The sequence below is a fragment of the Temnothorax longispinosus genome, chromosome 6 (genome assembly GCF_030848805.1).
Source record: "Temnothorax longispinosus isolate EJ_2023e chromosome 6, Tlon_JGU_v1, whole genome shotgun sequence".
Taxonomy (NCBI): Eukaryota; Metazoa; Arthropoda; class Insecta; order Hymenoptera; family Formicidae; genus Temnothorax; species Temnothorax longispinosus.
In genome coordinates, this window is record NC_092363.1 from 3,133,663 (window position 1) to 3,148,034 (window position 14,372).

Consider the following 14,372-nt stretch of genomic DNA (forward strand, 5'->3'; position numbering starts at 1 on the left):
GATACACATGTAGGATACGTGCGTGTACGTTAAATGTGTGCACGTGTGTAGTCACGCGCGATCGGCAAGAGAGGGGCGGTATATTTTGTTTCGCTGTGGGTGACAAATCAGGTAAGGCCCTCGCTTTTTCTGCGGACCTCCGCAGTCTCCCGGATCATCTTCCCCGCCGACCGCGATTATCTTCCAAGATTTGGTTGATACTGATAATTTTTAACAATTTGTATATTTATATATACAAATATACAAATATACGCGAATAATTACTGAGAGGATAATGGCGTATTATAAAGGGTATCATTTTTTGAATATTCATTTATTTGGGAATTTTCTTATCACTTGTATATCTTTACTATATCTTTCATCAAAAGGAATTAGTAATATTCTATAATTCACTAACACTATGCGAGAATATACGTTGGAATATGTTTCATAATGTCTTATTCCAATCTCTTTGTGCGTAGACCATTTCGGACGGCCTTCGCTGAGCAAATAGGAGAGCGATGTCAATTATATCCCGGTGCATGTATGCGAGCGAAGGCGCCGTTCTTGGATCTGATTTACATGTCATTTTCCATTTTCGCTTAAGTATAACTCGGCTGTCTGTTATCTTCATCTGGAAAGACTGCGCTTAAATGCCCCGGCTTGCCGGTCCATGAATGTGAAGCAGTGTTACAATGAAATAATAATTTTCTCGTGAAATGAAAAATTGTATAGGGAAGATGGAAAAATGTAACGAAGAAAAGATATAGAAAAATCTATAGCAAAATAAGACCAATAAGTAGAACGTATTGATTATCCGCTCCACTAATTGCACACGAATATTCAGTTATCTGTAATCCTGAACTAATTAATTCTTTAACGCGGCATGAGTTATAATAGATAGCGCGCGTAATAATAATCGTTTCGCTCGGATTCAACGGACATTTCGCAAAAGGCTCGATAATGGTAAACCGTTTCGTAATTTTCGGACTGGTTTGCGCCGTTTCATTACCCGCTAACTTCCTTCTTACGATAATGCCTCTTCCTGCCGTTCCTTAACAATAAAGCTTAATTTGCGCCACCTCTAGCGTCCGTTTCCGTTCTCACGTTCATTCGCCAGCAAATAGATTCAATTGTCTTTTCTCCCTAGCACCTTCGCTAGCATGATCGGGCGGAAGGGTATTTTAAAAGTTTGTTTACCAAAAGAGCGAGATGATTTTTTACGACCGTCTTCACCGGAGCGATTCCGGGTCCGGTTATTACGCGTTACGTGAGGTGTTACATGATCGCGAGTGCCGTCGGTGAAAGGCATTTAAATTTAACCCACGTCAAGGTACCTTGCCAGGACGCGCAACTGTGTCAATGTTTCATTTCGTACCACCACGGGATGATCCAGTCTTAAGGACGCTCTTACTAAAGCGTATCACTAAAGCGTTCTACAAATTCAGTCTAGGTTCGTTTCACTCGCAAATAACGGATAGCATAGGTAATCATATATAATTATATTGCGATGGTAGTTTAATCTAAGCAGTCTTCTTAACATTACTTCATGTTACAGGAAGTGTCACACATTAATATAAAAAAAACTTAATTAAACTCATCTAGGCGCGGACGAACCGGTTGCGATAAATATGACATACGTATTGCGTCTTAAAAACAAACCCGCATTTTCCATCCCAGGAAGAGAAATATATGTGACCAACAAGAAAGGAATTGGTATCTCCGGAGTTAATAATTTAACACGCAACCTCTGTCCTTAATGCCGCGCATGATCTTCAACTGAGATTGCGGTCGCCGCTATTTTCTGTCTTACACACAAGCCGAACCGCAAAAGCCGCGTCTACCGCAGCGTGTCGTTCCTTGTTCCCCAGCGGTCCTTTACACCTTTCTTACGTCTCTGAGAGAGGTTCTCGACACGTAGACCGGCTGGATTACCAGCTCAAGACGTTCGGTGGCCATTAGGAGAGAAATGACCAGGCAAGGATGAAGGTCAGACCAGCCACGGATATCAAGTGTACACGTGAACATGTACACGTTACTGAATGTGCATACCTTACTCAAGATCCTGGACAAGACGTACGTAAGGCCCTGTAATAATGTGAGCAGAGTTCATCACCCTTTTTTTCTTATAAAATATCTTATATCATTAGAATTTTGTACTAAATTTGAACTGACTTTTCTATCAAAGAAAATAATTTCATTAATGATTTTATAATGATTTATTTGTCATTAATAGTAAACAGAGTTGTAAGCAATTAAAAAACTTTTAATTATTTTTATCAATATAGATGATCGAACCAATTAGGTTTAATTACACATTTAATTCCAAGTTAGTTTCAATTTGCCCGATTTTTTATATGTTAGTTGCAAAGATATTGTAAATTAAATGTTAAAAATACATTAAGATGGTGAATAATTAAGATTTTAGTAGATTAAATTATGATGTTCTATCTTAATCTTTTTCGGATTTTATATTTTTCTACTTTTAAGGATGCTGCGTTAAACCCGCAATAAACTACCACTCGGCTTTCTTGCGTCCGCGCGAGATAAGTGCGCGCAAGATTTCGCAGCTGCAACCGCTGCAAAATGATGCGGTAATTACCGGGCACAATGGCGAGAAAATGAGCGTGAAGAGGTCGTGTATAACGGACTGGACGGGAAGAGCGCATTCTGCGTGAAATTCTTTTCTTCGCGGCGTATCTTTACATCCTAAGCAACCTGAGAAGCGCACGGGACCGATAAAATTGTGTAATTGTATCCCTCGGGTAATAATTTTCGAAGACTTTGCCTTCACAGAAAACCTCTTCAACATAATTAGCGGCTATTACCAACCTATTTAAGTATCTGTTTCTCACGTATTATAGTGAGAAAATAAATTCCTTGAAGCTAAGATGTTTAATTTTTAGATAATTGCAGCAAGAATTGTTAATATATTGCCTATAAAGCAATTACGCTTTATTAATAATTAAAACGGTATAAAGCAATTCATTAAGACAATATAAGATATAATTGATAAATTAGCCATTTTAAATATTAAATATTTAATTTAATCAATCCTCATAAAATTTAATAATTTAGATTAGGAGATTGCTAATTCCATAAGAATATTATGGTGTGCAGCCAAGTGCACCAATTTACTAGATTATGGAGGAACCTAATGGAACCGGTTACACGGTCGAGATTGTGTAAGTATATGCAGCCTTGAAAACGGGTGTTATCATAAGTGTAGTATCTGACCACATTATGTGCTAGTCCATAGCTCCTTCGATATATTCATGACGGCGTGCTGTTATTACAAACAGAAGTCATTTCGTAATAAATCGAAAGTCCGTGTTCGATTAGGCGTGTTTTCCGAGGTATATAATGGTATCAACATCACGTCTAAATGGTGTTCTCGAATAAATATCAAAATATCATCAAATAACAGAATAATCAATTTCAAGATAAAGTAACGTTTCGTATATCCTTACACTATGTTAGCCTGTGGCCCCTTTTCCACAATGCCGTGTAAGAACTTGCGTGGCGCTACATAAAAATTTATCTAACATATTTTGCTTTCTCTTCAGTGTAACAAATTTATTCCGAGTGTTAAACAATAGAAATATTTATAATTCAGAGAGGCAGAAAGTAAAAATAATAAAATTTTCTTCTTAAGTTTCCAAAACTTTTATATTTTTAAACTTAATTATGAAAAAATTAACTATGATTGAAGATTTCATTTATCGGCAACTATCTATATTCTCCAGTTGCATCTTCTTCTGTGATCTTGCCACATATTCGGAGTTAGAGATTCTTTCTTTATCAGCGAGCGGTTAAGAGCTGGAGATACCGAGAACCTGTTCTCATCTCGAACAGTTATCTGCTGAGTCGTACATATATTTCATCTCCATGCACCACATGTAGTAAATATCAGTATTCATGTTGTCCACGTTTGATATTTACAGAAAATGTATTATCGCTTATCCTAATGTAAGATTTTGAAATAAATGTTTGTTTCAAAATTTATAAGATTGATTTGCGTGTATTCTAAATTATAACTAATATTTATTGCGGTAGAAATGGAGTGTGCAAAATGTGCTTGAAGATCAATCTCCGAAATGTCTCCATCCCCAAAACCGTACGACCGTGGCCAACCCTCATGAATAAAAATTCAGCTTTCGCATAATAAAGAGATTCTCGCGGCTTGGCCACTTGAGTTCGACGAGGAGGGTTCACGGTGTGCCCAATGTGAAACACGAAAGTCATCCATATAAAACATGTATATGCACGATGATCGACTCTATACGCTCATCATCAACGCAACGCGAGCATAGGCGTCTGTACGTGTTTCTTTCGCGTAGTGTTACAGAAAATCCTAACAGTTAAGTAAAAATTGAACTATCTAGCATTATTCAAAATATTTATTGGCAGATACAATATTAAGCGTAATTCAATAAAAATATACTAAATTTAATAACGTAGAAGTAAATAAAGTTGTTCTTGAACGTTAATATATATGCTCATTCTTGCAAACGTGTTATTGTTTTTTAAAAAATAATTTAATTTATAAGAAATTAGAAAAAAATTTTACTTTTGTCCCGATATCTAAACGTATCCCATACGTAAACGTAGAATAGAACGGAATAAATGCTTAATGCATTTAAAATGTTACAATGTGTTATTGCCCCCCGTGGCGAACGCCCATGTACGATCGGAAGACTTATCCCCCGGAAATACAGCGAAAGAAAACGAAGGCGGAACAGCGCGCCGCTCCAGCTGGCCGTGTCGAATCTCCTTGGCGGCGAGGGCCACGACGGGCCACGACTGTTTTCAACCCCCTCGCTTTTATCGCGGCGCAGTCCATCATCATCGTCGACGACTTGTCAACCTCATTATGCTCACCGCGTCCCTGGTGATCGTTATTAGCCGGCGCAAGTGCGGGCCCCGCGATGCAAACCGGAGGCGACGTAACGCAATTCACCCCGTGTACGCATGACGTGACGGGGGGTGTTTGCACAGGAGAAGAAGGGCTACTGCCGCCGCGTGACGGTGACGGTACGGCGGCAGCGGCGGCGGCGGCAGCGCGGCGGGCCGAAGCGTGACGCAGCGTGACTCGTTTACTCACCACGGCTGCACAATACACTCGTCAGTGGCGCAACCGGCTTGCATTGCGTTACGTTGTACGGTGAGAGTGTGGGCGTACTGCTGTTGCGTTATAGAGATCGCCAGGAGAGCAAACTTAGCAGTAGCAACTACTTCTGAAAACTATGATGGGTATCAGGCGGAGAAAACGACTTCGGTGTGTAACATATTGCTTTGCCCGTTTCAGCTTTCTGCATGCGTTCATATCGAAAACAAAATCCGTGTATTGTCGCTGCTTGTCGTCAATTCTTTTCAATATTTAGTATGATCGTGTGAAAAATTAAAATAAATATAAAAATATAAAAAAGAAATGTAAAATCTGCAGCAGTACACAAAAGTGTGGAAATAACGAGACAAACTTTCTATTGAAAAACTACAGGAGTTGAAATACTTTCTATGAAATGCTACAGGAATAGTTGGTGACACAATAGGGAGGATTTCTTCTCGCAGAAGAAATATTGCGCGAGATTTACAGACTCTGGAGACGGCATTAACGAATATTCGTAAATCGCGCGCGATGATAGGCGCTTATAGTTTTTTTTGCGGGTGCCATGCGAGAGCATCAACGCGGGGCTTTGGTGCTCCCACGATACTGATTGATTACGCGACGACCGCCCGGCAGCCTCTCCTCTCGCATCGTCGACGGCGGCGCGGCGCGGCGTGGCGGCCGCCGCCGGCCGCTCGTTTTGTGCGCTGGTGAAAGGGAAGCCGATGCCTTTTGATACGGACGATGTTGGCCACTTGTACGAACTCATCGCTGCCTTTGATTCCGCTCATCCAGCAATGCTATGCGCAGACATACAACGTGGAGGAATTTCGTGCCGAAAACGTCAAAATTTTGGGATCAGCACGGCTAATATTAATATTTTAGCAATAAATACATTTTTAACACTGTATTTGAAAAAAAAAATTATATTATCTAATTATTCTTAATTTTTCACGCAAACGTTGTTTAGATGCATTTCTAAAAATTTCTTCTCGCTCTTGCAAAAATAAATGGCAGCATTTTTTCCATGGAAACTTTCGTATTAATATGAAATGCTAGCACAAGAGAGAGGGAGAGAAAGAGAGGGAAAGAAAAAAAGAAAAAATAGAGAAAAAATGTATTGCGTCAACAAATATGTATTCTGGTTTATTCAGTTTGTTTGGTGAGACAGAAACATACGTTTCATACATTTCGTATTTGAGGGGCACAATCCGGATGATGAGATACCGCGCCGAATTTCCCTACAAGATTACAATTGGCAGAATCAATTCTTTGTGACGCCTCTCGCCATTCTGTGCGGGTCCGTTACGCGATTACAATTAGTTGCAGCCTCCCCTATTCCCTGATTACATCGGTACGAAGCTTGGGGACAATCGGTACATTGTTAGCATCGGCGTGCGTAAGCTGCTTTGAAGGATAAACTTTGTTACTTTCCGCAACGTTTTAGGAAACGTTTCATATTATTACTGACAATTATGAATAATATCTGACCAGCATCGGCAATATTATTATTAAATCGGCAAACAATATTAAAATACAAACCGAATATAATGGCTCTGATTGCTCAGAAGATTAAAATTCAAATGTCAAAGAGCTCTCCGAGAGCCAACGTAAGATTTTCGTGCTTATCTCTATTTCTTCGTCTTAAAGAATATTAAAATTGCTTTAACAATTGTAAAAGAAAGAGAAGATTAAATTATATTTTGTGTGATTAATTTCTACTTTAGATATTAGGTACATATTTCCACTCTCGTAAGAACATAAAGAACCATCTCGATGATCATGCTGCAATAAATTGCAGTCTGCTATGATCAATCGTTCCGCGGATGCCACTTTCTATCATGACCGAAATATTCACGTGTTCGTTCGGCAAATAGCCCACTCGCTCGTCGCAAGCGTGCGTGTAAGCATTGGCGAAAGGACCTGGAAGAATTGTCCGTCTCGAGAGTGCGTAATTCTGTGCGGAGATGCCGGAGATCACGAAACCGTCGGAAAATATCCTTGCGAGAAGTATTATAACGCCGTATGCTCATTCATGGAGACCTTTTCAAAAGTGCGGAGATGATTCACCCTGACTATGCGATTTTCACATTTTCGGGCGAAATTCAACGAAAAAGGGATTCAATGAAATCGCTACCGTCCGACCGAATTTGACATTATTATATAGTACAATAATTTCGTGAGTGTTACAGGTGAATCAGTTCATAGAGATGTCGTACCTCTTTATTGGGGGCAATTTCTCGATGGTGACGAATAGGTAAGGTTTCTGAAAAAGTACCTTTATAGCATTCAGCCGGACAGTTCGGAGAGGACGCAGTCCTGTGGGACGACCGCATAGATCTTTTCATTTTGTGCCCAATAAACGACAATCGATAATTGTAAACTCGAACCTATACTGCTGCTTGACAAAAAGAGCATTTGTCAAGTCTGTATCGATGAGCACTTCATTTCTCAAAAGAAGATATACTCTCTTAGGTTCCATAGAAATGCACGTTGTGTCTATTTATTTTGATACATTCGCGTTTTAACTTCCGAAAGGTCAATCACTTGTTGTATATTTATATGTGAAGAAATATCTTATACAGATTATCTTAACCCTAGCTAGTCACAGTTATTTTCGAGTCCTTTATTCGCCACACTCCGGTCCGTGAGACCGCTCAACTTTGTCGGATTATTATTTTCATTCTAATTAATATTTTTAAACTTGTACTGTAGAAATTGGAAATGTAGACTTTGAATGAGGTATTTATGATAATATAAGGTCAAAAAAATAATTTGAATTTAAATTGAACTTATAAGGAAACTAAAAAATTATGTTATTATGTGAAAACTATAGAAAAACATTTAGCGGTCCACTAGACCGGAGTGTGGCTAGGGTTAAACTTACTTGTCTTACTCAAGGATAAGCAAGAAATTTTATTGAAAAAGTTTGTTTATTTGAAATTTTGCTGTTAATTAATTTATTAATATCAGAGAACATTGTTGTAAATAATTTTTAACGGTTCGCTCGTTGATTGTGTAACAAGAAAGAAGAAAGATTATTATCGATTACGAAGCTTATGCCTATGGTGTCCACGATAACCGAATTTTAAGCCTCAAATATTTTTTTCTTCCTTTTTGCAGTTCACCAAAAACTTAAAGCCTCTAATTATTTGTTATTTCTTTTCTTAAGGGACGAGAAGCTAACCATCAGGGAGCTTCTGAAAAGACTTAAGGCAAGGTAACCTGCTGAGTTTCCCTGCGAGAGCTGCCGGGTGCAACGAGCCACCTTGAGCCAGATCATTGTCATGTCCGTTGATCTTTCAGGGGCAATAGCCGGCTCGTGGACGCCAGTCCGGGGGTTTTTCGGCCCGGACACATCCAGTAAGTAGAGACCTGCACGCTCACCGGCGGGTCATTCGTTATGGTTACCGCTCGTGGGTCGGCCCCAGTGAAATCTTTGTCCACCGCGCGATCCGATCGCCGATGTGATAAACATTAATGAGTATTGATGTTGGAGCGCCGATCCGGACCGGTCATCGTGATATCGCGACCGATGGATCTCTTGCGACATAGTGATTTCTTCGCCCGACTCGATCGCTGGCCGGTCGGTGCAATTAACTGTGCCATATCGCTCGCGAGGGAAACAATATTATACGTTTGATTTTAATATCTTCCATGTTGTGAGTATATATGTTGCAGTCGGTTGCACGGCACCTACGCACGTTCACAGAATTTAACGTTTAATTTATCGTATCACTATGCTTTCAATAGATTTGGTTATTTTATTAGATCAATATCATTTTTCTCATTTTCTTCTTTCTTATGTGTATGATCTCATCGTGAAAAATTTAAATCAAGCTATCTCTACTGCTCGTTAAAGAAGTCTCCGGAGCACACAGGCTCTATCTCGTCTCACCGGCGTTCATCGACTAAGCATCAACCAAGAACGTTCATCCCGCTTCATCACCTTTTCTATTGCCAATCGACTTTGCCGCCTCCGGCCGACAGCGATTCGTATCGCGGGGGAGAATAATCGAGTGGCATTTTTACGCTGTTTGCAAACTGTATCGCCGGCGGGAGGTCGAAGGGCGCGGGCTAGAGGGGGTGTTTTCAAGGGGGGTCCGCGTTATCGTGACGAGTATCGATGCGAGCAGTCGAGTACGATAGAGCTAGGGGTGCCGCGGCATGCAACTCCACCCTCCGCGTACGATCTTCGTGCGATGGCACATATGTGTACGTGTGCGTCTCGATTGCGTACGCGCGCGCTCCCACACACGTCTGCAGGTCGGGAGGGTGCATTGCCATTCGTTCGTTCTCGCAGCCGCGGTGAGGTAACGCGCAAGATGACGGTCGGCGAACATCAAAGCGACCGACATCTTTCAGAAGACCGGCACCCTCTCTCTCTCTCTCTCTCTCTTTCATTCTCCGATCCGCGAAGCTTGGTTCTCTCTCTTTCTTCGCGTCTCCCCCGCGTCCGCCCTCGTTTATCTCGCTTCTCGTCTCAACCGACGTCTCGGCGGAACCCACCACCGCGCCGCGTATGTATCGGGCATTCATTTCAATAACGAAGCACGAGAGAGCGGGAAACGTGAAAGTGCGCGATAGGCCGCCACGGCGCATACCGGCACACACTCTCTCTTTCTCTCTCTTTCGTTTATTTCTAAATTTCCCGTACTCTCGTGTCCCGCCGCGTGTATTCTTTAATCCACGTTCGTCGGAGATCCCTCTTCGCGATTCTTATCGCGTCAAAGACCGGCATTATGCTCGTACGGCGACAACGTTCACCGACATCCGTTACATATCTTCTGTAATTTCAAGATTTGTGACAACTTACGCTAGAAACTTCAACGAGATTATGCTTTAACTTATATTCTGCGCTTGTCTCTTTTTCTCTTTTCAGAAACCGATACCTCTTGATCAAGTAGCTCTTTTCTACTTCGATGTAGTCTGCGAAGCAAAAAATCGCGGACAGAACTTTAAAACACAACACCGAGACAATTGTTCACATATAGCTTTGTTTGCTGGATCCTTTTGTCGGAACATTGCATATACAAGTTGCGGTAGAAACACACTGTGTTTCGCCCTAAGTTTAGCCCTAGGTAGCATCGTGGTAATTTTAGCGGACCGACATTTCCCACCAACAAGAGGAAATCAAACGGCTTTTGTTGTCGTAGATTATCTGACGTGGTGAAATTTTTCAAAATCAGATAGCAAGCTTTGAGGAAGATTCGACAGCCACAAGACACATAATATTATTTTTCAGTCAGGTGGATTAGACTTAGGTAGAAAAAAAGAGGATTATGCGTATCCAAATATCCAAATCTCGGCTAATAACGAGACTGAAGGGTGTACCTGCATTGTAATATTAGCTTCGGTTCCCTTTCAATTCGTTGTCGGTACCTACATATCTGAAAAGCGCTTCCGAAAATTATGGTTAAAATGGTTCTATAAAACCAACCGCTATATTAAGTTTATCGGAAAAGGGATTCATTATACAGAAAGGATTATCACCTCAATTTAAAGGTTCTAAAGAAGTCTGAAGAAATAATAACCTTGTTCGCTTTTGGCTCGGTTCTTTCTAAAGTATGAAAATCTTCTAGGCGTTTGTATATTGTATATGTATACAAAACATGACCTGATATACAATACAGAACGATGCGACAGAATGACCTGATATACAATTCGGTAAAAATCTTGCGATACTTATCATTAAGTATAGAACACATGCATCTTAATTAAACTTTCATATTGACTATCATACTTAATTAATATCATATAAATAATAAGTATCGCAAGATTTTTACCGAATTGTATATCAGGTCATTCTGTCGCATTGTTTATGTGTTTTCTCTTTCTAAAGTATTTTAATAAAATCGATAGAATTAATAACAATCTCTTTGATTTATACATACTTATTGGTCTATATATGCTCCACATGCTCTAAAGTAGTTCTGATGTGATATTCAGTATAATATCCAGTTCAGTATATCTGTGTATCTTCTCTTATAAAAAATTAATATTATCATGTTAAGAAGAAATGATCCATTACAATGTATTCATTTATTTAATTTTTATGAACTCTCTTACTTGATGCATAGATATTTTTCTACGTTTCATGGATATTATCCGTCGTTTTGTAGCCGAATTTAAGGGAATTCGAGATACGAGAACATACGAAATGTTTCGTACATTATAATGGTCCGTTGACACGATGATGGATCGTCTACCTTGACCGGACGGATAAATGTGCTTTCACACTAATGCGCTGAAAGTGTATAATCGTTGTAGCACGCGGGTACACTAACAAGGGTCAACAACTCCATCAAATCTCGAAGTCGTATAATATACTATCATAATTGTGTGTAAGCGATATAAACAACGTAGAAAGTGAAACAAATATCGACTGTATAACATACATACTCTTCTCAATAAATGTGAAAATAAATAGTTAAAATAAAACTAAAAGGCATGTTGCAGACCTAACAAAGAATGAAAATATGAAACATGATTAAAATATTTCATGAAAAAATTTAAATGTGTATTTAAATAAAATATGTCACATTTATTCAATTCTTTCGAATAATTTTTAAAAATTTGAATCTTAAGCGTAAGAATCATGACAATCAAGCAGTGCAATTTGTGGTCGGTTGTCATAATGGTTATTAAATTGATAGTCGTGGGCGTGTTAGGAAACCCCCGCGTGCCAGATCAATTCGTACGAAGAAGGGTGAGTCGCCACAATAAAAGGTCTTTGCACGAGCAGCTAGGAGTTAAGTCGTGGGTAATAATTACCGATCCCTCGTTAGCGCCACCAATAGACGGTCTCGCCCACCTGCACACGTTATAATAATATAAGCCGCCTCTTTTGCGGTCGGTAGCCCTCGCACGTGCCGCCGGAACCTCTTTTATTCATTTTCTGCCCTTCGTTTCTCACCCTCTCACGCCCCCAGCTGAGAGCGCTCTATCGAGAGTCCCGATTCATTTCCGAATATTCCAACATTCGGGCGTTAGAGATCTTGAATTCTCATATATATCATATAATGTGCATTTAATCTAAATATATAATAGTTTTGTGAATATAATCTCTTATATAAATAATATATATATGTATTTGTTTATTCATTAAACATGTATGAAACTCGATAAGTTTACTCCTTTTATCGCCATCGATTTCAAAGGTTTTGTCGTTAATTTTTTTATGGGTATCGATTATTCGTAACGCAATTCCAACGATGGATTTACAGATATCCTGCATAAGTGTGAAAGTGACGAAACTATCGACATATACGTATAAGGATTATGCATAGGAATTGATTATTGCCGGCTATTGCGGCAGCCTCCTGTCTCGAGTCGTCGGCTTAAAGCACCCTTTTCGCAATCCGCCTGATATTCTCGTGCAATCGCACAGGCTTCTCGCTCGGTTAATTGCGTTATTCAGAAACGATCAATCAGCAATTAGCGATCCACTGTCCAGCAGAGGACGCCGGACCGCTGCTATCCGCGGCATGAAAGACCGCTTCGGGCATACAACATAGAATTATGAAATCGTACAATCTGAATAAGGCGCGTTAACCGTATCATTACAATTTCTAATCAAACGTCGGTGCTCGCGGCCTTAATTTGTAAAATTCGATTGCGAAATAACAGAAGAGCGTATCAATTTTTTCCTACTAAAAAAAATGGTGATTTCCCGTGATATTTTTCAATTCTTTATCTAAACATTATTTATATGGATTATTTATATTTTCAAATATTATAAAATGCGATTATTAAATATATTTAATACAGCCAACAAAGAACTTGCTTCTTCACTTCACTGTGTGTGGAAGAACCAGAAATAATTTTGCGTATAAATCTTCCTAGGCGTCCAGGAGCAGGTGATAAATATACGCTTCGTTCCACAAAAGTTGTATGTCTGCGAATAGTGGTTGGTGCAACCAGTTCCGCGCGTTCTCCAGCACCAATTTGCGACGTCGCGAGAAAGAAGACGCGGCAGAAAAAAAAGACCTAGTAGACAAGAGAAGCCCCGGCGGGGACCGGCGGTGAACGAACACGTGATAGCGCATGACGAAGGCATGATGGATGAGGGGGCGGCTAGTTTACGTGATCGAGACATGATCGCTCGCAGGCGGGGTGGTCCGTTTGTCCACCGCTACTCCCGTGTCCGTCTTTTCCCTTTCTGCCTCTCGAACGTGTGTCCTCCTCTCCCTCTGCCTCCCGCTTCTTCGTCCATTCCGTCGTCGTATTCCCTCGCATACGTCGCGTCATACGCCGGAGCGCGGCCGGACGCAGCACCCCTGTCACCGGACTGAGCGATCTCGTTGTCGTGTTCGGTGAATGCGACTATAAAAAGGACTCGCGTACGATCTCGCTTGCCGATATCTTGTCGGGAGACCTTCGAGGTAATGTTTTCGCGGACTTTGCCCGCATCGACTCGCGCGATATCATTCATGGATATAGGAATCGATCTCGCCACCATTCGCGGAATCGAGACCTATACCTACGAATGTTTCAGTGAGATAGGTCGTTTGAAAGTTTAACTTTATGTTCATGCATTTCGATCGTCTTCAGCTCTTCTTTTCCTTCAAAAATTTGCATTAAAAGTGATTAAAAAACAAAAGATTAAATTTTCCTTGACTTATATTACAATTTAATACCTTTGAACCGAATGATACTATTGGCTAACTGTGCAGGGTCGGTTTTCTCTATACCAATTTAGGTCTTAAAATGACCTGTCTCATTCCACATCCAGCTAATACCTTTTATCGTGATGTCAGAAAAAAAAGTAGATCCTCTCTTTCTCTCCGTCGCTCTCCGCGCTCTCCCTACGACCCGCGAAGTCACCGCTGAAATTCGTGCGGACGTTGAAGACGGACATGGAGTTCACGCTGAGACGTCGTCCCGTGGACGAGCGCACGAGCTCCCGAGTTTGACGAGGGCACGGACAAACGGTCCGGATAGAGAGGATGCATACGAGAAGCGCGGGGCCAAGAAACCAGTAGCCTCTCGTCGAAGCGCCCCGCTGACCTCGTCCGACTCCCTCCGCGCCGAGGATTAGATGCACAGCGATGCTCTGACATGAGGAATGCTTTGCCCGATGCCGAGAGTCGGGAACGAGGTCCTTGCCTCCTGCTACCATATCCCACGCTCTTTTTTCCATTTTCGATGATGTTAATTCTCGATATATCTGTCACGGCGGGAGAGAAGCCCCCGCAGGAGGAAACGAGGCATCTAATTTGAATGCTACTATATTAGTCGCTGCCACACAATGATTATAATGTGGATGAAACTGCGCCAACTTACT

General features: G+C 40.8%; 1 long non-coding RNA gene across 3 annotated transcripts; it reads left to right on the forward strand.

Moving 5' to 3' along the window:
- Window positions 1–6: 6 nt before the first annotated feature.
- LOC139814769 (uncharacterized) lies at window positions 7–3,935 on the forward strand. 3 transcript variants are annotated; one of them, XR_011732585.1, is made up of 4 exons: window positions 7–111; window positions 462–1,465; window positions 1,538–2,077; window positions 2,470–3,935. It is a non-coding gene; the product is annotated as an uncharacterized lncRNA (long non-coding RNA). The 3 variants fall into 3 exon arrangements; XR_011732583.1 differs by having other exon boundaries at window positions 462–2,077; XR_011732584.1 differs by having other exon boundaries at window positions 462–2,055.
- The last annotated feature ends 10,437 nt before the right edge of the window (window positions 3,936–14,372 follow it).